This window comes from Heterocephalus glaber, unplaced genomic scaffold, assembly GCF_053883595.1.
Source record: "Heterocephalus glaber isolate CG9 unplaced genomic scaffold, H.glaber_assembly_v1.0 deba00000474, whole genome shotgun sequence".
NCBI classification, from domain to species: Eukaryota; Metazoa; Chordata; class Mammalia; order Rodentia; family Bathyergidae; genus Heterocephalus; species Heterocephalus glaber.
In genome coordinates this window covers 3,944,657-3,972,308 of record NW_028258146.1, presented here as the reverse complement: position 1 = coordinate 3,972,308, position 27,652 = coordinate 3,944,657, and the positions used below count along the sequence as shown (strand labels likewise).

General features: G+C 44.0%; 2 long non-coding RNA genes and 2 pseudogenes across 2 annotated transcripts in view; 2 read left to right on the top strand and 2 right to left on the bottom strand.

Annotated features, from left to right (window-relative positions):
• The window catches only part of LOC147829731 (lysine-specific demethylase 2B pseudogene), a 35,926-nt pseudogene extending 8,932 nt beyond the window's left edge, over window positions 1–26,994 (bottom strand).
• Window positions 1–27,652, bottom strand: part of LOC147829730 (uncharacterized) — a 51,360-nt gene that overhangs the window by 18,758 nt on the left and 4,950 nt on the right. The window lies entirely within an intron of this gene.
• On the top strand, window positions 16,580–18,549 carry LOC147829732 (uncharacterized). Its single transcript, XR_015448596.1, has 3 exons — window positions 16,580–16,824; window positions 17,488–17,603; window positions 17,839–18,549. It is a non-coding gene; the product is annotated as an uncharacterized LOC147829732 (long non-coding RNA).
• On the top strand, window positions 26,405–27,471 carry LOC110346937 (uncharacterized; annotated as a pseudogene).

Genomic DNA, 27,652 nt, shown 5'->3' with positions numbered 1-27,652 from the left:
ATGAACAAGTCAATATCAGCAAATTTTGAAACCCAGACATGAGATGAATTCATTTCAAGTGCAAAAATACCTAACAAAATAGACAGCTTATTTATGCTAATAATACTTAAGACATTTAGAAAATAATAAGCCTTCCATCCAAACTTTGCACTCACATGAAAGGAGAACCAGAAAGTCTTACCTAACCTTTGTGCTAGGGATGGGGTATAGCTCAGTGGTAAAGTGTTTGCCTAGCATGCAAGAGGGCCTGGGTTTGATCCTCCACCTTGCAAATAATAATAACAAACAAACATAATTCTTATAGTATAAAAGTGTGCCCCCATTAAAAACAAAGGATAAAAAAAGAAAGCAATTTCCCTTATATGAAAAACTATACCCTTCTTAGCAAAACCAAACAAGAAAAGAAAATTATAGGCAAATTTAAAAATGAACATGAAAAGTAAAATGTAGGATTTTCAACATATGTTTCCAATATATACTTTAAAATAATTCATCAAAAACAAATCAACTTTATCCCAAATATGGGAAGATGATTGAATATTAGAACATCTATCCATGCAATTGTCAAAAATAAACAGAAAACTCAGATGATTATCTTCATAGATAATGGAAAGTATTTGACATAAGACAACACATTCTTGATAAAAACTCCTATAAATGAAGTATCTAAATTGATTAAATTTATCTATAGCAAGAAAACACATGGTGGAGACATTTTTTACAGTAGACAAATGTACCTGCTTTAACCAGTATTGTTTGCCATGATTTGGAAGCCTTTATCTAATTCAGTAAATAGAAAAGAACTAAAATTCTCAAAGAAATATGGAAAGTTACAATTATTTAAAGAGAGAATTATTTAGAAAGTTGCAATTATTTGAGCTTGTGTACATGGAAAGTTCAAAGCAATTAAATTGATTTTTTTTAAATTAATTAGAAGAGAATGAATGAAACAAGGTCAGTCATGGTGGCATTCAAGAAGCTCTCTGGAGTACAGTCTGAGAAGTTCTCCATAACCCCCTTCAGTGCAACAGTCACAACTGAAAAAATTTATAAAACAACCATCTAAAGTCTCTCAAAATTTTTCTAAAGACAAGCAAATAGAGAAAAATGTCTATTAAAAAAACTCTACCTGGGGCCAGGGATTTAGCTCAGTGGTTCCACCACCTGCCTTGTAAGCAGAAGGATCTGAGTTCAATCCCTGGTACCAAAAAAAAAAAAAAAACCTCTACCAAATTTCAGTAAAGCAGAATCTGTAGTATCTAACACACTGTCCTTACATGCCACACTCATCCCCATTCTGTGTGACTGGAGCTCTACACTGGGCAGATGAAGCTGAGAACAGAGTTTCTTCTCCTCTTGCTCTTGGTCCATGGAGATAGTTTTCCCTTGAGAGAACCATACTGACAGCTGTTCCCATCCTTCCCCAAAGGCTCGATGTTTCAGAAGCTCTGTTGCAGAAGGATGAAATCTGGGGCTCCGTTCCTCTACCCACCCACCCACATTCATAGGGTGCAAACTCTACCCAAACACACAAGCCAAGCATATTTGGTCCCATTGTATCCAAACCCTACTACACTTGCAGAGTGCAGTCTCTGGAGAGGGAGAGAGAGAGAGAGAGAGAGAGAGAGAGAGAGAGAGAGAGAGAGAGAGAGAGAGAGAGAGAGAGAGAGAGAGAACCAAAGCTAAGAAAACCAGAGATTACCACACATTCCCATCCCTGTTCTCATAGAGCAAGGATATTGTAATGGAACCTCCTTAGAGGTCCTCAGCAGAACTACTTTCTCCTCTCTCCCCAGTCTTTTGCTTAATAGTTTCCTAATCTTTTAATGACCCAACCCTTTCATATAATATTCTAAATTGTAAAGAAAGACCTCTGTAACAGCCTCTTCTCTCCTCAGCTCATATAACTGATTTACAGAAAAGTAATGTGTCTGTCCAAAAAGAAATGTACTTTGCTGGCCCCAGTAATTAAGAGAAGATAAGAGCACTATAGTCTGGAGAGAAAGATGCCACCCAGCCCAGCATAGGGGTTTCCTGCCCATTGTCTGACTATACTTTTTCTCACATAAAAGCCCTTCACTTCCCTGAGGCCCCTGAGATAGAAATCTGAAGTGAAAAGGAAGCCCTTCTAACTTCAAATCCGGCTTTTAATAAGTTTATTCCCTCCCACTAACTTCTGTCTCCCAAGTGTTCAGTTGAACAGCACAAACCTTAATTCCAATAACAATCTCATTCCAAAAGTAGATTATTACCCTAGTATGGTTTGAATGTCCCCCAAAATTCCTGTGTTGGAAACTTAATCTCTAATGCAAGTGTTGGGAGGTGGGGCTTGGCTGGAGGTGTTTAGATCATAAAAACTTCACCTAAATAAGTGAAGTAATGCCACCACAAAAATGGGCTGCTCTTCTGCCATGTGAGAAAATGTAACATTTTCCCCTCTGGAAAATGTAACATTTAAAGGGCCATCTTGAAAATGGAGACTAGGCTCCCCAACACCAAATTTGCTAACACCTAGATCTTGGACATCCCAGTCCCCAACTGTGGGAGCTATGAGAAATAAATTTCTGGTCTTTATAAATTACCCAGTCTGTTGTAGTCTAGTATGACTGCACAAATGAACCTAGACATTCCCCAAAGCAATGGTGCAGAGGTGCCCTGGGGAAGAGTCAGAACAGAGAGTTGAGCTCCATATTTCTACCAGAGCAGATTGGCTTTATTTGCAAGAGAAAGTGTGGGAGTGCAACTCCAAGGTCATTTTCATCAACAGTAAAGGTTTTGTTGGTGAGCATTTAGAGGGGACAAATAGCTCCAGGAGAACAATGGTAGATTAGCTATAAGTTTAATAGAGATGACTAGGAAAGACAAGGAGGCAGCTAAGAGCCTTCACGAAGTTGAAATGAGCCTCAAAATCTGTCCTCAAAAATTCCTGCCCTGAAAAAGGACTGACTTTAATTGGATCAGACTGTGGAGCAATGTACTGTATTTGCAAGGACTGTTGAAAACAATAGAGCAATCAGCTTTCAATTACTAAAGAACAATAGGTAGACCAGACAGAAACTTACAGGGACATCGGAGGAAGAGAAAGTCCAACTGAGCCTGGCTAAACGATCATCCCTGGAGTGAGCATGCCCGAGACCATAGTTTCAGAAAACTATTAAAGGCATTTAAATTTGTGTGTCTGATTTATAAGGATTTAAAGAAAAAATGAATTGAAGGGGGGAAAGTGGAAATAGAGCTCTTGCAAATGGAGAGGAGAAGGGTTGGAGCGACAGTAGGGGAAGGAGACCAGAAAAAGAATTAAGACGTGTTATGTACTTGTACAAATTTCCCATGATGAATGTGATCACTGTGAACTGCAAACAAAGACTATGCAATGGCATAGGAAAATAGACTTCACTGAACAAGCTTAACCAAGTCACAAGACAAATAAATGATCAAGTAAAAAAAATGACAACAGCACAAAGCCTTCTAGGAGGGAAAATCAGTATTCAGAGTTGTTACAATATATTATCCAAAATGCCCAGTTGTGAAGCAAACAAACAAAAAAGATTTGAGATGAAGACAGAAACTGCCTTTAAGGAGACAAGAAACTGCCTTTAAGGTTTGCAAAGATTTTGGAGCACCTGCATGTTGAATATCCCTAATGTGTAAATCTAAAATCCAAAATGCTCCAAAATCTGAAAATTTTTGAGCATTGACATGATATGACAAGTGGAAAATTCTACACTAGATTTTGTGAGATGGTCAGGAACAAAATGCAGGCACATGAAATTTGCTGTGTAAAATTGCCTGCAGGATACATGTATAAGATGTTTATGAAACATAAATGAATCTCCTGTTTAGACATGGGTCCCCTCTCCAAGATATTACATTATGTATATGTAAATATCAGCCCCCCCCAAAGAAACTGAAATCTGAAACACATGTAGACCCACACATTTCAGATAAGGGATACTCAACCTGTACTACAAATAGTTCAAATAGCTAAGAGAAGCATTGCTTGAAGGATTAAAGGAAGATATGAGGACAATGCCATATGTAATAGAGAATATCAACAGTGACATAAATTATTAAAAAAGAACCAAATGGAAATTTTTGAATTGAAAAATATAAATAACTAAAATGAAAAATTTACTAGAAGGGTTCAGTTGTAAATTTCAACTGACAGAAGAAAGACTCCATAGAGAAAAAGACGTTCAGGAAAAAATAAACAGATCTGCAAGGAAAAAATGCAATTATCCACACAAAAGTGTGCATAAAGATAATACCAGAGGAAGTAAAGAGAGTAAAGGACTAGAAAAAAAGAAGTATTTGAAGAAGTAATGACTGAAAACTTCCCAAATGTGATTGTTTTAAAAACAAATCTTTGCAAACAATTAGCTCACCTAACTCCAAGTAGGACAAATACAAAGATTCATATTCAGTTACATCATAGCCAACATGTTGAAAGAGAAAAGAAAATTTTGCAAGCAGAACAAAATTTTGCAAGAGAAAAATAGTTCCTTGCACACAAAGGAATCTCAGTAAGACTAACTGTTGACTTCTAATCAGAAATAACAGATACCAGAAGGCAGAGAGCTGGCCCTATTCAAAGTACTGAAAAAAAAATAAACTGTCAACTAAAAATATTATATCCAGCAAAAATATGTTTCAAAACCAAATAATTCTAGGTTAAAATTTTTTTAATTGTTTAAATTAAATTTTTAGAAAAAACAAAAATCTCTACTGAAGGTCTTTATGTAAGTATAAAAAACAGCATAAGTATGTATTTCTTCATTCTCCTCTTTTATTTATTACATCTATTGGTACATTTTAGATATACAATACAGTTACATTGATCATTGGGAACTTGTACCTTTACATGATGTATCTTGGTTCTTGCTTTTCCCCATTTCCCTGTCCTCCCTTCAACCCCTCCACCCCTCCCTATTTACAAAGACTTTGCTTCCATTTTTTCCTTTTCTCATATTTTTTCCTTTCCCTTCTTTCCTTTCCCCTACCCCTCTCACTTCCCCTACTCCTTTAGACCTTTTCTTCCTATTTCACATTATCAATTATACATTTTGACCCTTATTTACACTTTCAGTTTCTCACACCAGAGAAACTATTCAGTATTTTCACATTGTCCTATTTAGTTCACTTAAGAGTATTGCCTCAAGGGCCCGGGATTTAGCTTAGTGGTTTTGCTGCCTGCTGCGCAAGCGCAAGGACTGAAGTTCAATCCCCGGTACCAAAAAAAAAAAAAAAAAAAAAAAAAAGAGTATCGCCTCAATGTGCTTCCATTTAGCTATAAATATCTCTAGTTTCTTGTTCTTCATGGCCGAGTAGTACTCCATTTTATTTTTTTTTTTAAATCTTCCAGTCTCCAGTTGATAGGCAATTGGGCTGTTTCCAAGCTTTAGCTATTACAAACTCTGCCACTATAAACATGGGTGAGTATATATCACTGTGGTATGATTCTTTTATTTATTTTGGGAAGATACCCAGCAGAGGAATAGCTGGGTCAAATGGGACCTCTGATCTTAGTTTTTTGAGATAACGCCATATTAATTTCCACAGTGGTTGCACCAGTCTGCACTCCCACCAACAGTGGAGAAGGGTTCATTTTTCCCCACAACCCTGCCAGCATTTGTTATTGGTTGATTTCTTGATAGCAGCCATTCTTTCTGGGGTGAGGTAGAATCTCAGTGTTGTTTTCTCCTTTCTCCTCCTAACTGACTTAAAAACATTTGCCAGGAGCTGAGGAGGTAGCACATGTGTAAGTCCCTAGTTTCAATCTCCAACACCAAAAAACAAGACAAAACAACAAGAAAAACAGCATAATAATGTGTGTGGGGTGGGGAAGGTGTATTGGGCCTATAATATATACAAATACAATTAATAATAACAGTACAAAGGAGATGGGTGGTAAAATCTGTATGGAAGTAAGGAAATAATACCAGATGGTAACTTGGAGCCATAGAAAGAAATTAAGAGAACCAGGAATGGCAAATAAAAGAAACTCTATAAATACATCCTTGCTCCTCTTGATCTCTCAGCTTCTCTAAAAGTTATACACTATAAAAAGTAATAATTATAACAATGTAGTGACAGTTTTTATCATATATGAAACATAAAGTATAACAGTGTAAAAAACAGTGAGTAGGAAATAGGGCTATACAGGTGTGATATTTCTGTATCTCACTGGAATTAAGATAGTGTAAATTTGACATTGATTCTGATAAATTATGATGTATATTGTAGCCCTGAACCAATTTTTAGAAAATATCTTGAAAACTATAAATTTAAAAATCAGCAAAGCAATTAAAATGTTTTAATAAAAAAATTCACTTAATAAAAAAGAAAACAATGAAGAAACCAAGAAAGAAAAAACATGAGACTTACAGAAAACAAAACATTAGACAAAAATCAAATCATATTAATAAAAGTAGAATAAAAATATATTAGACAATCCAATCAAAAGACAGATTATCAATGTAGATTTTAAAGAAACAGGATTCAACTATAAGACTCAAGTGCAAGAGATGTACTTTGAATTCAAAGATATAAATAGTTTGAAAGTTTAAAAAGACGAAAAAAAGTACAGATACATACCATGCAAGAGCAACCATGAGAGAGCTCCAGGGGCTATACTAATAAGAAGCAACATAGATTCTTTTTAAAAGTTACTAGAGATAAAATAGGATACTTATAATATTAAAATCATCAATCCTATAGGAAATATAACTGTTATAAACATATGGTCTACCTAAAAGAGCCCAAACATACACAAAGCAAAACTGAAGGAAAAAATTGACAATTCAATAATCATTATTGGAGTCTCCAATATCCCATTTTCAATAAAGGAAAGAAAAAATAAATAGAAGATCCATAAGGATATAAAAGACTTGAACAACACTACAAGTCAACTAGACATTGCTAGATCACTTCACCCAGCAACAGTAGAATACATATTCTTGACAAATGAACATAGAACAGTCTCCAGGATAGACCATGTGGAAAGCCACAAGTCAGGCTTTATTTAAATTTAAAAATATTGAAATCATATGAAGCATGATGTTTGACCACAATGGAATGAAATTTGACATCAATAACATTAGGAAGTCAGAAAACTCACAAATGTGTGGAAAAATAAACACCATACACTATTAAATGACTAATAAGTCTATGAAAATCATAACATACATTAGAAAATAGCTCAGGATGGATAAAAACAAAAACACAACATACTGAAATGCATGAGATATAACTAAAGCAATGTTCAGAAGGAAATGGTAATTGTGTCTCTATTGGTAAAGAATATCTCAAATCAATAACCTGAGCCTCCATCTTAAGAAGAACAATAAGATCAAACCAAACCCAAAGCAAGCAGAAAGAAGGACCTAATAAAGAGTAGAGAAAAAAAATAAATAAAAGACCATAAAAACAATAGAAAACACTCAATGAGATCAAGAGTTGGTCCCTTTAAAGTTCAACAAAATTAACTAACTAGACTAAGAAAAAAAGGAAATGCCAGGCATAGTGGAACATACGTGTGATCCCTGCTATTCAGGACACTGATGCAGGAGGATCACAAGTTCAAAGGCAGCCTGACCAATTTAGCAAGACCTTGACACACACAAAAAAAGGTTTTTTTGGTACTGGGGATCAAACTTGGGACCTTGTGCTTGCAAGGCAGGCGCCGGAACCACTGAGCTAAATCTAAATGTTTTTAAAGGGAGGAAAAACTGGAGGAGTAGCTTAGTGGTACAGCATTTGCCTAGCATGCATGAGACCCTGGGTGCAATCCCCAGTGCTACAAAAGAAAAAATTACCAAAATAAAAGGTATCATAAGTGAATATTATGAACAGCCATATGCCAACAAATTAGATAACTTGTGAAATATATAGATTCCTAGAAAGATACAAGCTATAAAACTGATGCAAGAAAAAATGACAAATACAGATAAACATAACATATCGAGATTGAATTAGTGACTGTAAAACCTCCAACAAAATAAGACCAAGACAATTATTTCACTGGTTAATTCTATCAAATAATTGAATCATTAATATAAATTCTTTGCAAGCTCTTCCAAACTATAAAAGAGTACAGAACACTTTCTAGCTCATCCAGTGGAAGCAGTGTATCAAAAACAAAGGCATGACACAAAAAGAAAACAAGAGACGTCTTTTATGGCTAGCAATGCAAAAATCTTCAAAAAATATTCTCACAATTTAGTAACAAATAATTTTACACTACATCATGTGAGATTTGTCCCCATAGTGCAGGTTAGCTTAACATCCAAAATTCAATTAAAGTGATGCATCATACTAATAGCATAAACAACACAAACACATGACTATTTTAATAGACACATGAGAGAAATACATATTTGGTCTCCATCCTCATTTTCTGGCACAGAGCTCTGAAAATCTTTGGAATTATCTGAATGATAGAAATGAAGAACATCATTTGTTATTCACCATATGCTCCTTTTGACCATACTTGAGTTTATGCTAATGAGATGGCCCTTGGAAGACTATGTTAACAGATGATTTCACAGCACACTGCAGATCCTGTCCTTTCTCTACTGAAAAACCTAAAGCAATGCCCCCACATCAATCTCACTTCGATTAAAAACCTAGAGTCTTTCCAATGATCTACACGACCTAACTGCCTGCCTGTTATTATTTTTTTTAGAGAAAAACATAAGACCAGGTTTATTTCATACAATGTTATCCACACATTTTTTGTTTTCTAATTTACACATAATATGCAAAGTGAAGGTAACATATCATATGAATCAATAAGAGCTGGGATGAACTGGCCCAGAAACATTCCATATTAAAAGGAGACACTCAAGAGTCAAGCCTAAGTGTTCTGCCCAATTCAATTTCTTTAGTCTCAAAGGTCAGATTTTACCAAGATTCCATGCTAACATATGAAAAGGTGGAATTGTGGTGTGGGCCCCCAAAATGGTGGACCTTAAAATGTCTACAAGAAAGGGTATATTTCTGGAATATGGCTAAAGTACTGAGCAAAGTGGGGTTGTCCACCATAGAGAAATGTGGGAACATCAAGGCCCTCAGAGGAGGTTCAGTTTCCCAATGCTTATTGTGTTCTAATACTGCAGCAAAAGCTGCCTGTGCTAATAGAGGGGAAGGGGAAGGACAAACTAGGAACCACTGTATTACTAGAGGAGAGACATCATCCATCTCCAAAGAGGACAGCTTTGATCCTGAAACATGGGCTGACACTGGGAAGAAAAGTTCAACAGGGTGCCATGTCATTTGAGGGCTGGAAAAACAAGGTAGGTGGGGATAGCTCTAAAGGTGGGGGGAGGGAGTACTGTTACTGTGACAGAACCATGCTGAGGAACCAGCATGAGTCTGAGAAGGAACAGTGACAAGCCCAAGGAGTTACTGCCCTGGGTTAGAAAGCATTAGAATAACTCAGTATCCAACATGGAAAGTATTCCTGGCACCCCAAATTTATGCCATGAAAGTTCATGATATGAGCAGCTCAGTGATAAAACCCTTAGGGTTAATATTGTGCTCGGAAGACTGCTTTTCGTCTCTAGTAAAAAATTCCTTCCACATTCAACTGACAAAAACAGCATGTTCATGTTTGGTTTCATCACTAAACATAAGTGGATCACTATAAATGTTGGTACAAAATACTGACTTCAACAAAATACAAAGCACTTTATCTTTCAGAAACTGAATGTACAAAGCAAGTTTATTCCCAAAATATTTCATAGGCAAAATATTAAAAATGATTTTAGTTATACACACATGGTCACAATTTTGCCTTAAGAAGATTGTTGGAAAATGTACATAAGTGTTGCCTGTTTTAATCTCCTACTTCTTTCCCCTTGTTCCCTCCACTCCAGCCATTCAACTGTTCTTTCAGTTCCTTCAACACCCACATTTTCCTTCTGATGGCCTTGGATCCCACGGGTCCTGGTTAGCTGAGGCTTTCGAGTCACTGAAGCAAATATCTGTCTTGGGTGGTGGTTTTTCCTCCTTAGGTGCAGTTCTTCGCTGGCCCACCAGGGGAGGCTGTGTCTACTCGGCTCTATTTGAGAACTTGGAGCCAGGGAGAGACATCAGAGGCGATCTGGCCATTCTGGCCATTCAGGCCACCAATGAAAACTGACTTTTCTGTTATGAGCAGAAACAGAGAGGATTGCAAATTTGAGCGCAGCCTACAAAACTTGGGCTTTGGAATGTAGGCTGGTGGTAGAGCAACCCTGGGTTTAATATCCAGTAGCAAAGCAAACAAACAAAAAGTGAAAAACAAGACAAACAAAACCACAATAGTTCTGAGATGTTCTAATTTATTCAAATGCCTCACACTCTCACCTTGTTCCTAGGACTGAATTAGGCCTAGAATCTGCACAGAAAAAGGCCAACATTGTCCTTGCCTTTCAGAAGCTCAGAGCCTGGACAAGGAGATGGACAAAGCACTAAAGAATGCAGTGAAAGGGAAGACCAAGTGCTATAACCCACTAAAGCAGGTGCCATGAGAGAGGGCTGAGATGACGATGGGGGCAGCTGGGAAGGCCTCGCTGAGCTGACATTGATGCCTGGCAGGGATGAGTAGTGAGATCTAGTCCTGCACAAGGATCACAACAGTGTGACAGGGAGAAGGATCAACTGTCTGGAATTCAAAGGTTAAAAAACCTTTTTACTCAGAGAGGAGGTTAGCAGGGGGGAGCTTAACCCTAACCCTAATCCTAACCCAGAGAGTTTTCAGTAAAAGTAAATGCCATCATCCTTTGATGTTGGAAGAGCTTTTCTATGATTCCAGTGTTATAAGGCAGGGGAAAAAAAGACAGACTCTTCCCTCAGGTAAAACTGGAAGAAGAAAACGTGGAAATTAGAAAGTTAACTTACACCAGAAAAGCGTACCTTAGAACCCACAGCCAGATAGAGGGTCTATATTGCAGGGGTACAAACAGGTCTCACAAGTCCACTTTGTGAGAGAGAAGACAAACTCTTCTAATTCAAAAGGGAACAACCACATACAGCCAACAATGTATGAAATGCTCAGTCTCTCAATGTGGATTCACACAGGCACACATCGCTGAGATGTCCTGTGTCCCCATCTGACTGGCAGTTTTTATGGCTGGTGCTGAACAGCACTGGTGAGAATGTAGGCGGCAGAGCAGAGCTCTGTTCGGCAGCTCCCATCAGAGGTCCACACATGTGTCCTTGTACCTCACAGGGCCAAGGCTAGAGATTTATCCCACATAGAGAGCAGCGCAACCTTTTAAGATTTCAAGACTGTTGTTCACAGCACTGTTTGACATAGGAAGGAACCGGGACCCTCCCTAACCTCCATGTAGAGGGTCTGCTGGATCAGTGTGGGCCATGGGAACCAGAGAAAGCTTTGGGGATGCTCAGCTGGGTCTCTCTGGGTCCACAGGGAAAGAGGTCAAAGAATCTGATCACAAAGAAAATACATGATGTGTGAAGAATGCCTGCAGGGTGGATCTCAGTTTTGAAAATGACATGTCCATAACCATCAACCTGCATACACACATAGATGTGGACGAGTGTACCTCAGCAATGTAGCTACTTATGGAGAACCAGGCTCAAAATAAAAAAGAATTTTTTAAATAGGGGTTAATATAGCTCAGTGCAAGGGTCTGCATTTAATCCCCAGAAACTGAATTTAAAAAATAAAACCCGGGACAGTGGGGGAGTGCAGGGTACTGTTTTGTCATTGCCTGGTCTTTCTAAAGTGAAGCGTGCCCCCAGTGGCTTGAACCTTCACACCTTTCTTGGGCACTTTAACTTAAAAAAAAAAAGATCAAATTCCAAAAGGGATAGGGAAAAGGAAAATATTCATCGAAGGATACAAAGTCTCAGTCACAATGGAGGAGAAATTTTTCATGATCTACTGAACTGCACGGTGACCACAGTAAATAAGAAGTATACCATTCAAAACTGCTAAACAATGGGAACTATAATCATAGTCACTGTGAAAGAAATTGTAGGTAAGCAAGGTGGTAGATATATTAACTAGATTAAATCTTTCAAGAAAATAGCCATAGGTCAAAACAGCACATTGTATCACATAAATATCTACAATTATTGTCAATTGCCAGTAATATCCTATACCTATAATCCCAGCACTGTGGGAGACTAAGGAAGGAGTATATCAAGTTTAAACCCAACCTGAAACATTGAGTAAATTAGTTAGAGCCTGTCTCAAAATTTAAAAAAAAACAACAAATGTTAAAAGTGCATGATAATATAGCTCATGTAGAAATCCTTGAGATCACTGAACATAGTATAATAACCACTGATATTCTCTATTTTTCCATTGTGAAATTTTTATCTGTAGAAGTGTTTTCATACTTTATTTATTAATATCTACTTGTGTTACATTAAAATGAAAAATAAAGAAAGTGTTTTGAAAAAAACAATGAAAAAGAAACTGCTGGTTCAGATCCTAGTCCAAAACAAACAAAGAAAAATTTCAGAAAAAGAATGATCAAATTTTCTTCGTACTAAGATATCCAAGTCCTTACGGGATATATTTAGTAGTATATTTGCAGCCATCTCAAAAGGTTAAAAATTAAAATTTGAAATAATGCAAATACCTAACAGTAGACCAATGTCTACATGGTAGTAAACCTGATGGAAGGTGCATTGGCCAAAGCACATATGCAAGCAAGGAAAACTGGCAGAGCTTTGGTTGGTAAAATTATAGGTGATTTTTATCCTTTCCTTTAAAAAATTTTCTCCAAAACACAGCTATTTAGTTTTATATAACATTCTTAGCTTATTCTCAGGCTGATTACACAAAATCAAATCAGAAAACACTAAAAATTCAAGGACACTGTTTCACAATCCTCACCAAAACAAAACAAAGCAAAACCCCTCAAACAATGCTTTTACTTACTTCAAAAGATACTTCAACAATTTCTAAGTCAGACATATACCAGCAATATGATCCAGCAATTTCACGTCTAAGTATTTTCCCTTTGAAATAAAACTCTATGTCCCTACAAACATGTGTATGGGAATGGTCAACCCTGGAAACAGAACAAATGGCCATCAGCAGATGGATGCATGAACAAGTTGTGGTTCATCCACACAATGGCGTGCAATGGCTTCGCCACTTGACAAGCAGCGGCAGAGGGGGGACGCAGCATGGTGACACTGCTTGAATAAGACCTACCAAAGAACACTGCTATTGAAGGGTTACAGTTCCATCATCTCTAGAAAAGGCAAACGATCCACCAGGGACACCAAGCACATGGTCTGCTTGGGATGGGAGGACAGGAAGTGATAACAGCAGCCACAAGAAAAATTTCCAGCTGATGTGTGCATGTGTCCTTCATCAGCATTGCGGTGATGATCTCTACAGATTTAAAAAGATTTCACCTTGCAAATACCGCCTGCTGTCCTTACTCACACACTGTCATAGTACTGAGTACTACAGTTTATGAATGAGTTGAATATCTCTGTATGAATAGGTAATCATCCATATGTACCTGAAGTTTAAACTTGCTATGGATCCTTTACTTCTAGGTATGCAGGGGTTATCATTTAAAACTTTTATGCCCTTTGAGGAAAATTATGATGGAGACTTTTAGAACAACTCCTTGCTCCCTATTGGAATTGAAATGAAACTGAAATCAACTCATGAAGGAAAATGGTCCTAAAATCTGACAGATCTCAAGTGATGACAGTGAGCCCTGCATCTTCAGAGAGAATGGACCCTCTGAATGGAAAAGCACACTTTGCACTGTGCCTGCCACATTTAAGCATCTACGTATTTATTGCACTAAATCATCAAAGTTCACCAGAGTCTAAAACCACAGGCAGCTTTTCTAGTTAAACATTTGGTGTTTCTAAGAAGCACACAGATTTGTTCCACTGTGAAAAGAATGGGGAGCTTCTTATCAGTAAGTGTCTTCTTATAGGAGGGCTCAGCTAAGGACCCCAGCACATGACCTCACTTCCTTGGTGACAGGTCCAAACAGAACTTGGAGCCCTGTCACCAGGCACCACAGTCTAGCAACAGCTGCCTCCCCAGTCACTTGGCTGAAAACAGCCAGCAGCGAACATGCTGTCCTGCTTTCCCAGGCCTCCTGGTCACAGCCTCAGGACCCTACACAGGGAAACCACTTGGCAACGAGAGGATGGTTCACTCAGCCCAGAAGCTTCAGGACCCTCATCAGGAACCACCCAACAGTCATGGGCAGCACAGGGCAGGTCTCACCAGACCCAGCCCCTAGATGCCCAGAGACAAGAGAGAGACCAGGGCAGGTGTCCCTAGGTTCAGCCACCAGGCACTTGGAGCCACTGATACCTGGACAGGTACATTTAGAACCGATCACCACTGTGAGTCCCCCTAAACAACCAACACTTCATCCTCAGTGTATTTGTGTCATGGCTGGGGGTGGGACAGTGTCCTGAGAGAAGTCCTCCTGGATAGGACCAGGTGTTGGGAGGCTGTGAGCATAGGGTCCTGTCATATTCCTACCCTGGACAGGGCAGGCAGCAGGAGAAAGGCAGAGCCCAAGTGTTTGTCCCCAGCCTCATTGGCATCTCCTGTCCTCCTGAGGCAGAAGCCTGTGACATGTCTATTGGTTGTGTGGGGAGCACAAGGTTATCTGGAGCAACAACTGCACAAATTATGCTCTATTCATTTCAGATGCCCATTTTTCGATTGGGTCTAAAATTTGGGAAGTCTGATTCTTTTAAGTTCTTTATAGATTCATGATAGCAGACCTTTGTTTGATGGACCACTGATGAAAATTTGTTCCCACATTGTAGGTTGTCTCTTCACACTGCTGGTGGTTTCTCTTGCTGTGCAGAAGCTTTTTAGTGAGAAGAGAATTCACTTGTGGATTTTTTGTGGTAGTTCACGGGCAACTGAGGTTTTATTCATAAAATCTTTTCCTACGCTGTCTTCACGAGTTCTACCTAACCTCTCTTCCAGCCGGTTCAGCATTTCTGTTTTAATATCTAGACCTTTAATCCATTTCTATTTTAGTTTAGTGCATGGTGAGAGATATAGGTCTGGTTTTAGTCTTTGGCAAGTTGAAACCCTATTTCTCCAGCACCATTTATTAAAGGGGCTATCCTTCCTCCAGTGAGGGTGTTTGGTTCCTTTGTCAAAGATGAGGTGGCTGAGTGTGTCTGGAGTTGTTTCAGCATCTTCTAATCTGTTCCACTGGTCCTCAAGTCTGTTTCTTTGCCAGGACCGTGCTGTCTTTTATCACAGTAGCTTTGTAGTATAGTTTCAAGTTGGGGGTTGTAATAATCCCTGCCGTGAAAGTGTAAATAATGGCTAAAAGGTATAATAGAGATAATGTGAAATAGGGAAAAAAGGGGCAAAGGGGAAGGGTAAGCGGGAGGGGGAGGGGTAAGGAAAGAAGGGAATGGAATTAATATGAGACAATGAAAAAAAGGAAACAATATCTTTGTAAATAGGGAGGGAGAGAGGGGTTGAAAGGAGGGCAGGGGAAGGGGGACAAAATAAGAACCAAGAGAGTATGTAAAGGTGCAAATTTCCTATGATGAATGTCATTATATTGTATACCTAAAATGTACCAATAAAAGGATATACAGTTTAAAAAAAATGAATTATGGTCTAGCACACCCTCATGCTTCCCTACCAACTGCTGGGCATTGTCCCCACAGAGCTGTATGTAGCACAATGGCCTGGAGCAGGTTGCCTTGGGCCTGTATGCCATGTGCCTACACCAGATAGTGGGCCCCACAGTAACAACAGAGGCCCGCTCAGGTGCAGGGTGTGAGTGTGAACAGAGGAGAACTGAGAGGACCTTTGGGGCTAAATAACAACTTCAGCACCTCCTCCAAAGCTTGATAAACAGAGGGCCCATGGTCCTGGTCCCAAAAGAGTCTGGGGTCTCTTCTTCTCAACCTCAACATTCTTTCCACTCAGCCACGCACTTGGCCAGGTGCACTGTCACTGTCTTCACGTTGGTGGGAGCATCAGAATAGGAACATGGACACTAAGTCACTTCACTTCCTGACACGATTTCATTCTGGCATTTCACCTCATCGTAAATCCTGGGTCCAGGAGTCCATGGGGCACTGTCCCGACTGTCCTGGCACCCTGTCTCCAGCTCTTACACAGCATCACATCTGCAGAGGCGAGCTCAACCCAAAACATCAGGCCCATGCTACTCTGTCATTTCTCTGGCACTTGCTGTCTCACAGAACTTATGCAGGCCCTGCAGGTCACAGGATGGGGTCCCTATTGGCTAAATGACATTGTATAAGGGAGACGGTGAACACAGCCACTCTGCCTTACTAGGTAAGGAAACCAGACCTGATTCTTTCATGGTTGCCTTTCATCAGAAACCTGGGGAACATTCTGTGTGACCTCATAAAGGACTGGGCCACCTAGGATGGGACTCTGTTTTCTCACCTCTACAAGGGGAGGTTGTTTCAGGACACATGGGCTGTTGTTCTTCATGCATGGAGTTATATACATCCTGTACGCAGCTAATAAGCTGGTTACATAATGCTAGTATTTGTAGGCTTCCTTCTGAAATTCAACTTTTAGTATAACAATCCCTTTTCTGCTGGGCCCCTCGTGTGCCCCCTCTGGCATGAGCCTATATGGACCATTTGGAGTGTCACTGTTGCTTGCTTTAGCCTCAAACTCTACTGGGAAGTAATGGGGGAGGGGACACTAATTCCATGACACTCTACTGTCTCATCACAGATTGGAAATCAGTCAACCAAGAGCTTGGCAGAGGTCTGCACAGTAAGCATGGTGCAGGCAGGGATTCCCCACACCCCAGTGGAGACCCTGGGGCAGGACTTCCAGGATAACAAGAGCAGGTGGGTGCCCTCAATCCATGAATGTACATGAAGAGACACTATGTGCAGAAACATTGACCATGATCCTAGAAGCAGAGCAGATGCCATCACTGCCCTTTTGGGTTTCAATGTTGGGGGCCACAAAGTCACCCTGGGCAACAGTTCAGATATTTCTCACACTAAGGTAGATTCCACCCTTTCCTGGCCTCCACAGATGTGGATACAAGCAGTGCAAGTGTGGCCAGAAAAGACACAGAGAACTGAGCGACCCATTACTGCATGAGCAAGAGACTCAGCTCTCACTCCTACTCACAGACTCCTACTGACCCCTCACATCTCACATATTAATGCAGCAGCCCTGTGCCCTTGAGGGCAAGGGCACAGCAGATACCAATCCCTGTCCTCATGGAGCTGATCTGCCAGTGAGGAGAGGCAGAGGTCAGGCTTTCCTGAAGAAACAGAGCCATCACACCACTAAACAGGGACTGACTCCCACGGAGCCTTCTGTCAGCCTGTCAGGGCTGCCTGGGACTGCACTGTCCCTTTCAGGGTGGGGAGCTTGTAGACCTGGCACTGCACAGATTGGGCAGGAGGCCCCCGTGTTCATACTGACAGGTGCCCTGGGAAGATAGTGTGGATCTAAAGGCCAGGCCTCTCACCTTGTTGCCTACCTGTCTTCCCCAGGTGCACCTTTTCTGTCTTTGACTCCTCGGTGGAGCTGAAATCCCAGGTGCATCCCCAGGATGAGCTTCTCCAGGACCACCTGGTGCCTCCTGAGTCCTCTGATGAAGAGCCCCAGGGTGAGAGGGCTGTAGAATGGAACTGTGGAGAGGATACAGGCCTTGAAACACAGCAAGGCTGTGAGCTGTTGAGTGACCCATGAACATTGAGACACTCAGCAGTCAGTAGGGGGCTGCAGGCTGGGAGGACTTCCTGGAGCTGTGTCGGTGCACACAGCTGTCTCTGACAGGCAGAGGGTTTTGCCCAGAAGGGAACAAGAAAAGTTGGTGATCTTTCCCCCTCTTGCAACTGCAGTGCCAGCTCCAGCCCACACTGATGTCCCACCTGCAGACCTCGTGCCAACTGCAACTGCAGCTCCCTCACCAGCTCTGACCCCACAGCAAGAGCTAGGACCTGAAACCCCTTCTCCACCACCTGCAGAGCTGCAGCTCCTGGTGGCTCCACAGCAAGTACTATCTCTTGAGCTCTACTTGAGGCCAACTCTTGACCCATACCTGCAATTCCTCTCCCTTACAGGTTTAGTTATTATTGTATTTATTGTTACTCTTATTTTCCAGAGACAGGTCAATGATAGAATTATTTAAAATAAAATTTAAGCTTTTAGTCTTGTTTAAAATGATCAACTTGCTGCATTTTCAGTGCATTCTCATTCATTCGCAATGTTGTGCAACCTTCACCACTGTCCAGTTCCAAGACATTTTCAATACGCAAAGGTCTTTCCTCCCTTCTCCCCTGCTGCTAGATCCACTCATCTTATGTCCTTGTAATTAGTCTATTCTACATTTTTCACAAAACTGCAATCATATTGGTCTTTGGCTGCAGAATCTTGGAAGCTACTGTTCAATCTTGCTTATTGGAGGACAGGAAAATCCTAGATAGATTCCCATGACTTCTCATCACAAACTAAATTATGAAGTGTTCTTTCAGACAAGAGATAAGTTTTGCAGTAAAATACAGAAAGCACCATAAGGAAAGACACAGAGATAGTCATCCAACAGAGGAACAGGGACCTCTCCCCCGGGTGCTCCTCCTTTGTGTCTTCATCCTAGGGTTCAGGTGTGCATCGCTCAGCTGCGGGATGGGGAGTCTGGCAGAACACAGCTCTCCTGTCATCTCATGTATGCACTGGGAACATGGCACAGTCATCCTCCATCCCTTGACATTTTCAGTGCCTACACTGTGACAGTTGTCTCAGCAACTTTTGCTCTAGACTCTTTCCAAATTTTCTCCCCATACCAGATCTGAAGGAAACATCTGCATCTGTCAGTGTCATTTTTTTTTCCCACCTTGTGGGGACATTTGTTCTACTCCTTGACTCACGGGATAAATTAGGTCGATGTGAGGTACAAGAGCTCATGCTGGAGCAAACCCATCCTGAGCACAAAGGCTGAAGTTTCAATTGCACAATCTTGAGAAAAAAGTGACTTCTTTATGGAGGAAACTTGGCAACAGGTCTTACTTTGACTATAATTTACATCTATCCACAACATGCTTGTGTGGCTTCCTGATGTGTACAGCGGGCTCTGGCTTCCAGATGAACATGCTTTTAAGTGGAAGACTTGCCCGCCGGCTCAGGTCTGGGCACATCTGTGTTGATAAAGTACAGGTTGAGTTCTCTCCTACCTGAAGGAAACCAGGAAGGTTGGCAATCTCAAGACAATAAAAACACTGGTATGCATTCAAACCTTGCATAAATAACTTTTAAACAATTTGTACAAAAATGGTTCTGCATAATCAAACAAAATGTGTCAGGATGGCGGCAGATGTGGCATGTGGTCCACATTATGTTGACACCAAAACCCTTGACCTTGCAAGGACCTGGGTGTCCAAACAAAAACATCACCAAAGCAACCCCCAACCCCACGCCCACGTGAGCCCTCCTCTCCTGACCAGAGCGTCTCCTCCCAAGGCTACCTGAGAAGTGGTCCAGAGAGCAGCATGGTCACCATGCAGAGCAGAGCAGGTGCCCCCTCACTCATTGGTGAGGGGCAAGCCGTCACTCCCTGGGTGAGACCTGCACACAGAATCGCTGTCGCCTGCAGTCCCGGTCCAGAGTTCCAGTGGGAAACAAAGCCCTCCGTGGCTATAACGTCTTTCCCTGCCACCACTCCCTGCCCTGCCCTGTATTTACACGCTTATCCTTGGACTAACTCAGTTTTTGTAGGAGTTTTTCTTTGACTTGCCTGAATGGGACACTCACGGACAACTCGGCAATAAACTGCTCACAGCCTTGCTTGGTGACTTGCTTCCAGTACCTCAGGTCAATATGGCAGATGTTCTCACAGCGTTTGAAGGAGGACAGGCACTGATCAGTGACCTTATTGCAGTCTGACAGGATGATCTCGGTCAGAGAGTCCTGGGTGGTGGCACCAACCACAGCGAGCAGGTTGATGGACTGGTCCGTGACATGGTTACAATAACTGAGGTGCAGCTTGGAGAGCAGGGGCATGTGGTGGATGATGAGTCATGGGGAGGCATCTGTGATGTCCAGGCCTGCCAGACACAGCTCCACGATGTTCCGGAGCTTACTCTGATTGTCCATCTGACCCAGCCTGTTATCTGTGGGCGGGGACATCTGGGCGTCCTTGAGCCCTTCTACCCACGGGACAGCCAGGGTCGGGAGCAGCAGACAACTGGAGCTACAGAGTGTGGAGACTGCAATCCAGGAGCAGCTCGCCAGCATCAAGTCTCGGAGCCCAGGCAGCCAGTTGATGAGCCAGCTCAACTGCTTCTTAGAGATGTTGGTCCAGCTGAGGTCGAGGGAGACGGGCTGGCACCGAATGATGCCACTGAGCATCAGGGGCATGATGGACTTGCAGTGGTTCAGGTCGATGCGGGTCCACAACCGCTTATCACAGCACTAGCTGTTCCAGGTCCTGTAGACCTGCATGCAGACACACAGGTCTTGGTGGCTGAGGTAGCTGAAGACGGCCATCCTCACCTCCCTGTGCATGACATGGGCCACCCCATCATCCAGGGGCAGCGAGTCGGGTGGGGGGCTGATGAGGGGTGGGCAGATCACATGGCACTCCATCTGGATGCACTTGGGTGGGGACACAGAGGGTGGGGGCCGGGAGATGACATGAGGCGGGCTGCACAGGCTGTGCCCCGGTGGGTGCTGCAGCTCCCGGGGGGTGCCATTGAGCCCTTGGCTGAAGCAGTGGGGGCACTCACAGAGGCCCAGCGGCTGCTTGGGCTTCTCATTCTCGCTCTTGGGCTCTGACTTGATGGGCTGGTGGTTCTCGTGGGCCAGGCTGCTTTCTGTTTTCTGGATCTAGTGGTTGAGCTCCTTGCTCAGCTCCTTATTGGGAAGCTGTTTCCGGCACCATCTTCACTTTCTTCTTTTCCTCCGAGCCCTCGGCCCCCTCAGTGCTGGGCCCTGCGGTGGGCAAGCTAGAGCATGAGTGGTCCCTGTCCCTGCTTCTGGGGGGTGCCTCAGGCAAATCATCCTCTGGCTCCTGCTGGAAGCACCTCAGAGTCTTGGTAGCCAGTGGCATCTGGTCCTCAGTGTTCTTCCAGGACCTCCGCTTTTTCGTGAAAAGCTTATCTTCTTTGCCAGGCTCTAGCTGCTCCTCGAAGTAAGTGAGACTGGATCTCCACCAGGAACTGAGGCTGCTGCCTAGAGGGGACCTCGGCGAGAGGTGAGAGGAACCGGGGGATGTTTGCAGTGTTGAGTCTCACTTGCCTGCGCTCAGCTCCTGGGGCTTCTCATAGTTCCCCTTCCTCCTCAGGTGCACATTATCTGACTTTCAGCGCAGGATGCTGTCCACTGGCACCTTCTTGGGGTGCTCGTCCAACCTGCGCCTGGGCACCTCCTCACACTCACTCCTCCGCTTGGCCGGCTCCTGCCCTTCCTTGTTGTCCCGGTTCATCTTCTGCTCCTTGAGCAGGGAGCCGGGCAGGTGGGAGGCATACTTAAAGCCAGGGCCACCCTTTTGTTTCCCAGTCTTGCCGGCGTGGTTGCACTTCGGACACTCCCAGCAATTTGGAAGCTCGTCCTTGATCACACCCTCTGACTCCTTAATCTTGAGGCAGCCAGGGTGGATGATCTCATTGCAGATGGAACACTCCATGAGCATGAGGTTGAGCTTGCCTTCTTCCTCTTCCACTGTGTCCTCCTTCCCTGCCTCGCCACACACAAGGCACACAGAAGCATGGGGCAGCACTGGCGCGATGCACTGCCACATGATACAGCTCTGCTTCATCCACCCGGGGCCCCCGAACTTCTTCATGTCCTTGCAGAAGTAGCACTCTCTGCACTCTGCCCTCAGGCACGCCTCGCACTTGCGGCATCTCGTCCAGTGCCTGCGAGCTCCTGCCGTCGTTTGGGTCGTTTGGTTGGCAGCCAATTTCACTGTGGAGGACGGGCCCAGCTTGCCCTTGGGCCGACCCACTGCCCGATTCTGGTCCGGCTCCGATTCATAGTCATCCTCCTCGGTGCTCACGGACATGGCCATGGCTCATGGTGGGCCCAGACTCACGTGCGCTGACATGGTGGAGCAGCGTTGCTGCCGCCGCCGCCCGCCCGGAGCAGGCTTGGCTCACCCGGCTCACCCTTAAGGGCTCAGGCTTGGGCTCCTGCCGCTGCTGCCGCTGTGCGCCTAGCACGCCTGTGCAGGAGGGGCGGGGGTCAATGTCATTTTTTAAAAACATTAAGAGCAGTGAAGGTTCTGGGTCACAGTCACAGAAGTAGCAGTAGAGACAGGGTCACATCTGCAGGGCCCAAGGGGCAGAACGAACAATATCCGGGACACAGAATTCCATGGTGCCCTCTAGGAAATGCAGCTCTACAGTCTCTCTGGGGGATACATGGGGGCCAATGATCCCGGCTGTCTCTCACTTCTTCAAGGAAAGAGGAGCAGGACAGCACACTCCCACCTCTCCTATTTGAAGATAGATGGTCATTCTCTAGATCTTGATTAAATTTTATTTTTAATAATGTAAAATTTCAGAGCATTCTGGACACCATAGGCTGAAGTTTCCTAGTGGAATTTGCTCCAGTCTTGCCCCGTAGACACTGCAGACTCCTCTTGATTTAGTCATTTTACAAGTTAATACGTTTTGTCTCACTATGGGGATCTCAGTATGGGCCATCTCACTGAGCTGCATTACAAGGCATTTTGGGTTTTTAAAAAAATGTTAACACTGAATTTCACTATGTAGTGAAACTGCCAAGTCTGAATGTGTGATCCTCATGCCTCAGCCTCCCAGAGTTCTGGGATGGCAGAGGCTCCACACCTCAGCCAGCTTCACTAAGTGTTTCTGAGAAACAAATTCCAAAATCTGCTCCTGTGCAGTGACTGGTGACCTTTAGAACTTGGTTGAATTTGGTATCTCTGTCAAGAGATGTATACTGCAGGGGAGGGGCCGTCTCCTTGAGAGTCGTCAACTCGCTGCACTTGTGCCATTCCAGGGACACCCAGCTGCAACTAGCTGGCCTTCAGCAAAATCAAGGATGAGAGCCTCGTGAGGGTATCCTGGAAGAATGGGAGGAGGAATGATTGAGGGATGGAATAAGGGAGGAGAGGAGGAAGAAAGAAAAGAGGACCAGAAAAAGGCACTGAATTAGGCAATGGCTGCCACCTGCTTATGACATTCACCACACCTGCTGGGTGATAGCAGAGACCAGAGATCCTCAGATATTGGTAGCTGCACATGCAGAGTGTCCTCCTCTTGTGATCCCATCCCAGGGCCCAGGGACCCTTGGGGGACAAGGACGGGACTGGATAGGGGAAGTCAGGCCAGGGAACAACAAATGAATGACAGAATTGGAACATGTGCTGGGAAGGTAGCAGCAGGATAGTGTCCCCTTGCTCTGCCAGAAACAATCAGTACCCCCTGCCCCGCCCTGCCCTAGCAACAGCAGGCAGGGATTTTTCTTGATCAACACAAGACAGACATGCAGACACCCACACAGTCACTGAAACCCACACATCAGAGAAGATCTGCCCCGCTCCGGGGGTTCCACAGCACCTTGTTCTCACCACATCCTCATGGTGCTCAGTCCCAACAGGGTACCACGGAGTTCATAGGAAGCCACCTTCTGGAGGGGTCTTCTTGGGCCTGGGATCTCACTGACTGCCTAGAATTAATCCTGTGCCTCAGTGTACTATACCAGGACACAAGGTAAAAAGCACATCTGAGAGTCTCCAGGGGTCACGGAGGCCAATATACTGAAGTAAGTATCTGCAATCTATGAACGCGGGGTCGAGAGGCACTATTGTCCTGGGCCTCCAGCCTGGGAATGACACCCATCAGGCTAGGGTCTGACCAGCCTGCTATGGAAGATAACATCCACTGCTTGGGGAATTATGTTCCAGTTCCAGGTAAGAACACCTGAGATCCTCAGTGACCATTGTGGCACAGAGTGGGATATGAGAGTAGGGCAAATGTCCATCCTGAGAGCTTAGGAAATGATCATAGGGCACAAGCATGAAGTTCAGCCTCCTTTCTAAGCTGTTCCCACCAGGGCTTGGTCCTTTAGGATTGTGATTAGTGCCTGGGGTCCGGGCACAAGGCCTTTAGGTTCATTGGGCATTGAAGGTCTTTGTGTCTGGGGTGTGAGTTGTTACCAGGCAGTTGGTTCAAACAGCCTGAGAGGATGAAGATTCCCCAACAGACATTGATCAATGACAACTGTCCAGCAATCCCAACCTACAGGCTCCACACTGGAACACATTCTGCAGTGTGATTAGCTGCTAGGCAGGAGATGGTAGGATTCAGAACTGGCGCTTCCTTCCTTGGGGGAAAGAGAAACCTGCTGGCTCCTCACAACTGTTCAAGTTGTTTATTTATAACAGATGATGTCCTCCTCAGAAGACCACAGGTATTGGTTTGAACCAGCCCAAACAGCACAGCCTCTGTTATAAGTGATCTAGAGCAAACACTGCTTGTTATAATCACATTGTTAAAGCTACTGTGATAAAGACAGCATGGTACTGGGAAAGAAACAGACCCAAGGACCAGTGGAACAGATTAGAAGATGCCAAAACAACTCCAGACACACTCAGCCACCTCATCTTCGACAAAGGGGCCAAACACCCTCGCTGAAGGAAGGATAGCCTCTTTAATAAATGGTGTGGAAAAATTGAGCTTCAACTTGTCAAAGTTTAAAACTAGACCTATATCTCTCACCATGCACTAAACTAAAATAAAAATGGATTAAAGATCTAAATATTAAAATAGAAATGCTGAATTGGCTGGAACAGAGGTTAGGTAGAACTGTTGAAGACATTGGTGTAGGGAAATATTTTATGAACAAAACCTCAGTTGCCCATGAACTAGCACAAACAATCAACAAGTGGGATCTCTTCTTATTAAAAAGCTTCTGCAGCACAAGAGAAACCACCAGCAGTGTGAAGAGCCAACCCACAATGTGGGAAAAAAATCTTCACCTGCTCTTCCTCAGACAAAAGTCTACTATCTCAAATCTATAAAGAACTTAAAGAGATCAGACCTTGCAAATTTAAAGACCCAATCCAAAAATGGGCATCTGAAATGAGCAGACATTTCTCAGACAAAGAAGTAGAAATAGCAAATAAACATATGAAAAAATGTTCAACATCACTGATCATTTGAGAGATGCAAATGAAAAGAACACTGAGATTTCCCATCACCCCAGAAAGAATGGCTGGTATCATGAAATCAACTAATAACAAATGCTGGCAAGGCTGTGGGGAAAGAGGAACCCTGCAAAGGCCCTGGATTTAATCCTCCAAAATGAAAAAAAAAAAAAACAAAAAACCAGTGCCGTGATCATACTGTTCTACCATGGCCTGGTCTACCTGGAGGGCAATGTGCCCCAAGTAGCTTTAATTGGACTTTAGAAGTGATGGAATTCCATAAGGAATGGGAAAAGGAAGATGATTATCAATGGATACAAAGCCTCAGTCAAAATGAAGAGGAAATATTTAGTGATCTACTGCACTGCGTGGTGACCACAGTTACTAAGTATGTATTTCAAAAAGGCTAAAAAATGCGATTGTTAATTCTATTCACCACAAAAAAATTGTACGTTATTAAACTGACTGATATAAAGACTGGATCAAGTCTTTCTACAGTGTATACATACATGAAAACAGCACACTGTACCGTATACATACACACAAGTTTTATACATTAACAATAAGGATATCTCATGTCTGTAACCCCAGCAGTATGGGTGGTTGATGAAGGAGGATCACAGGTTCAAGTTCAGCCTAGGCAATTTAGCTGCTTACTGAGATCCTACTTAAAAGCCATTTTTTTTTTTTTTTTTTTTTTTTTTTTTGCATTTAAGGGCTGAGGATATACTCAGTAAGAAGGCTCTGGATCAAACCCAAGCACTAAAAAGAGAAAAAAGAGCTGGGTGTGGTGGTGCACACTTATGATCCCAGCAAGGAGGCTGAGGCAGCAGGATTGCTGCAAGTTGGAGGCCAGCTTGGGCTACATAGTGAGTTCAAGTCCAGCCTGAACTACACAGTGAGACCTTGTCTCAAAAACAAAAATAATTTTTTAAAAATGTAAAAAAGAATACTGATAAAATTCTCATTGTACAAAAATACTCCAATCCTCGGAGAATATATTTAGCAACATATATGCAGGCATCTCATATAGAAAAGATAAAAATGAAAATTGAGAGTTTATTTTTGAGCCTCTTTTCCTCACAGGTGCTGAAGCGACGGGCTGGTGACTGCACCAGCCAGCTCCGGCTTCCCAGAGCGGGCCCTGCAACACCACTCAGCGGTGGCGCTGAGGAGTCCGGCCTGGGGTGGCCAGAAGGGACGCCCAGCATGTGGAACCCAGAGGAGTTTGAGCTCCACTGGCAGGCCGAGTTCCCTGGGGAGCAGGCTCCAGTCATGAGGCCGGGGTCGGGGTGGACATGAAGCGCGAGCTGGAGCGCTGCAAACTTAACCCAAAGCGGCTGGCCAAGGAGAAGTTCAAAGTCTCTTACCTGGAGACCGCCCGGGCCAGCGAGAAGCTGGACCACCAAGGCCGAGGGCCCGCGGAGGGTGGAGATGGTGGCAGCGGGGGACCCTCGGCAGAGGATCCGGTCCCCGCTGGCCAAGAGGAGGATGCAGCGGGCGGGGGCGGAGACGGCCCGGACCCCGAGTGCCCCGACCAGGAGGTGGCGGGGAAGGCCGAGCCAAACCCCTACTTTTGCCTGGACCTCCCCCCTCCCCGCTCCGGGCCCCGAGTGGCGGACGGAGGGGGCGCGGTGCTCAGCTTGATGGCCCTCATCCACCTGCACCTGCTGCAGCCTCGCCTCCTCTTCAGGCCCAGGGAGGACTGCGCGCCCCCGGCAGCGATGGCCCTGTTTCCCAACGCGCCGCCGCGGCGGGAGAGGAGCGATCCTTGGGGACCCAGTCGGGACGGGGCGGGGCTTGGAGGGTGAGCCAAATGCCTCCGGGGCGGACCAGGGGGGCGACAGCAGTGACCACGACTTCGAGATGGTGGATTTGAATGAGAAATCCTCGTCCTCGACCACTTCGTGGTGGCCCCCTATCGGTTCGGGGCCCGTGATGAGGCGGAGAAGCTGGCGCGGGCATTCAGCCCCCACCGCCGGATGCATCTGATAACCGGGTGCCGATGGCACCGGGGTCCGAGCGGAAACGTAGAGCTGGAGGTGTCGACCAAGGACGGTCGGGCCTCCCTCCTAGCTGAGGATGAGCCCCCAGGCGCGGGGCCCTTGAGCACTTTCCCTATTGGGGGCGCAAGAGGTTCCTGTGTGTACCAGAGTGGGACTCCCCGAGTCACAGCTATCCTGAGAGGGGCAGCGACTGCAGTCGCAACAGTTCAGACCAGGAGGATGGCTCCTCTGCAGGATCTCACTTTAGAGCCCACACTGGCCCCAAACTCACAGCCATCCTCCTGCCTCAGCCTCCCAAACGCTGGAATAATAGGCATGTACCACCACACCTGGCTCCACCAAAAGATTTTCAGAGCTGATAAACACATTCAGCAAAGTAGCAGGATATAAAATCAACATTAAAAGAACAGGGCTGGGGATTCAGCTCAGTGGTTCCGGAGCCTGCCTCGCAAGCACAAGGTCCCCAGTTCGATCCCCACTACCAAAAAACCCCAACAACAACAATAAAATAAAATCAACATTAAAAGAACAGTAGATTTT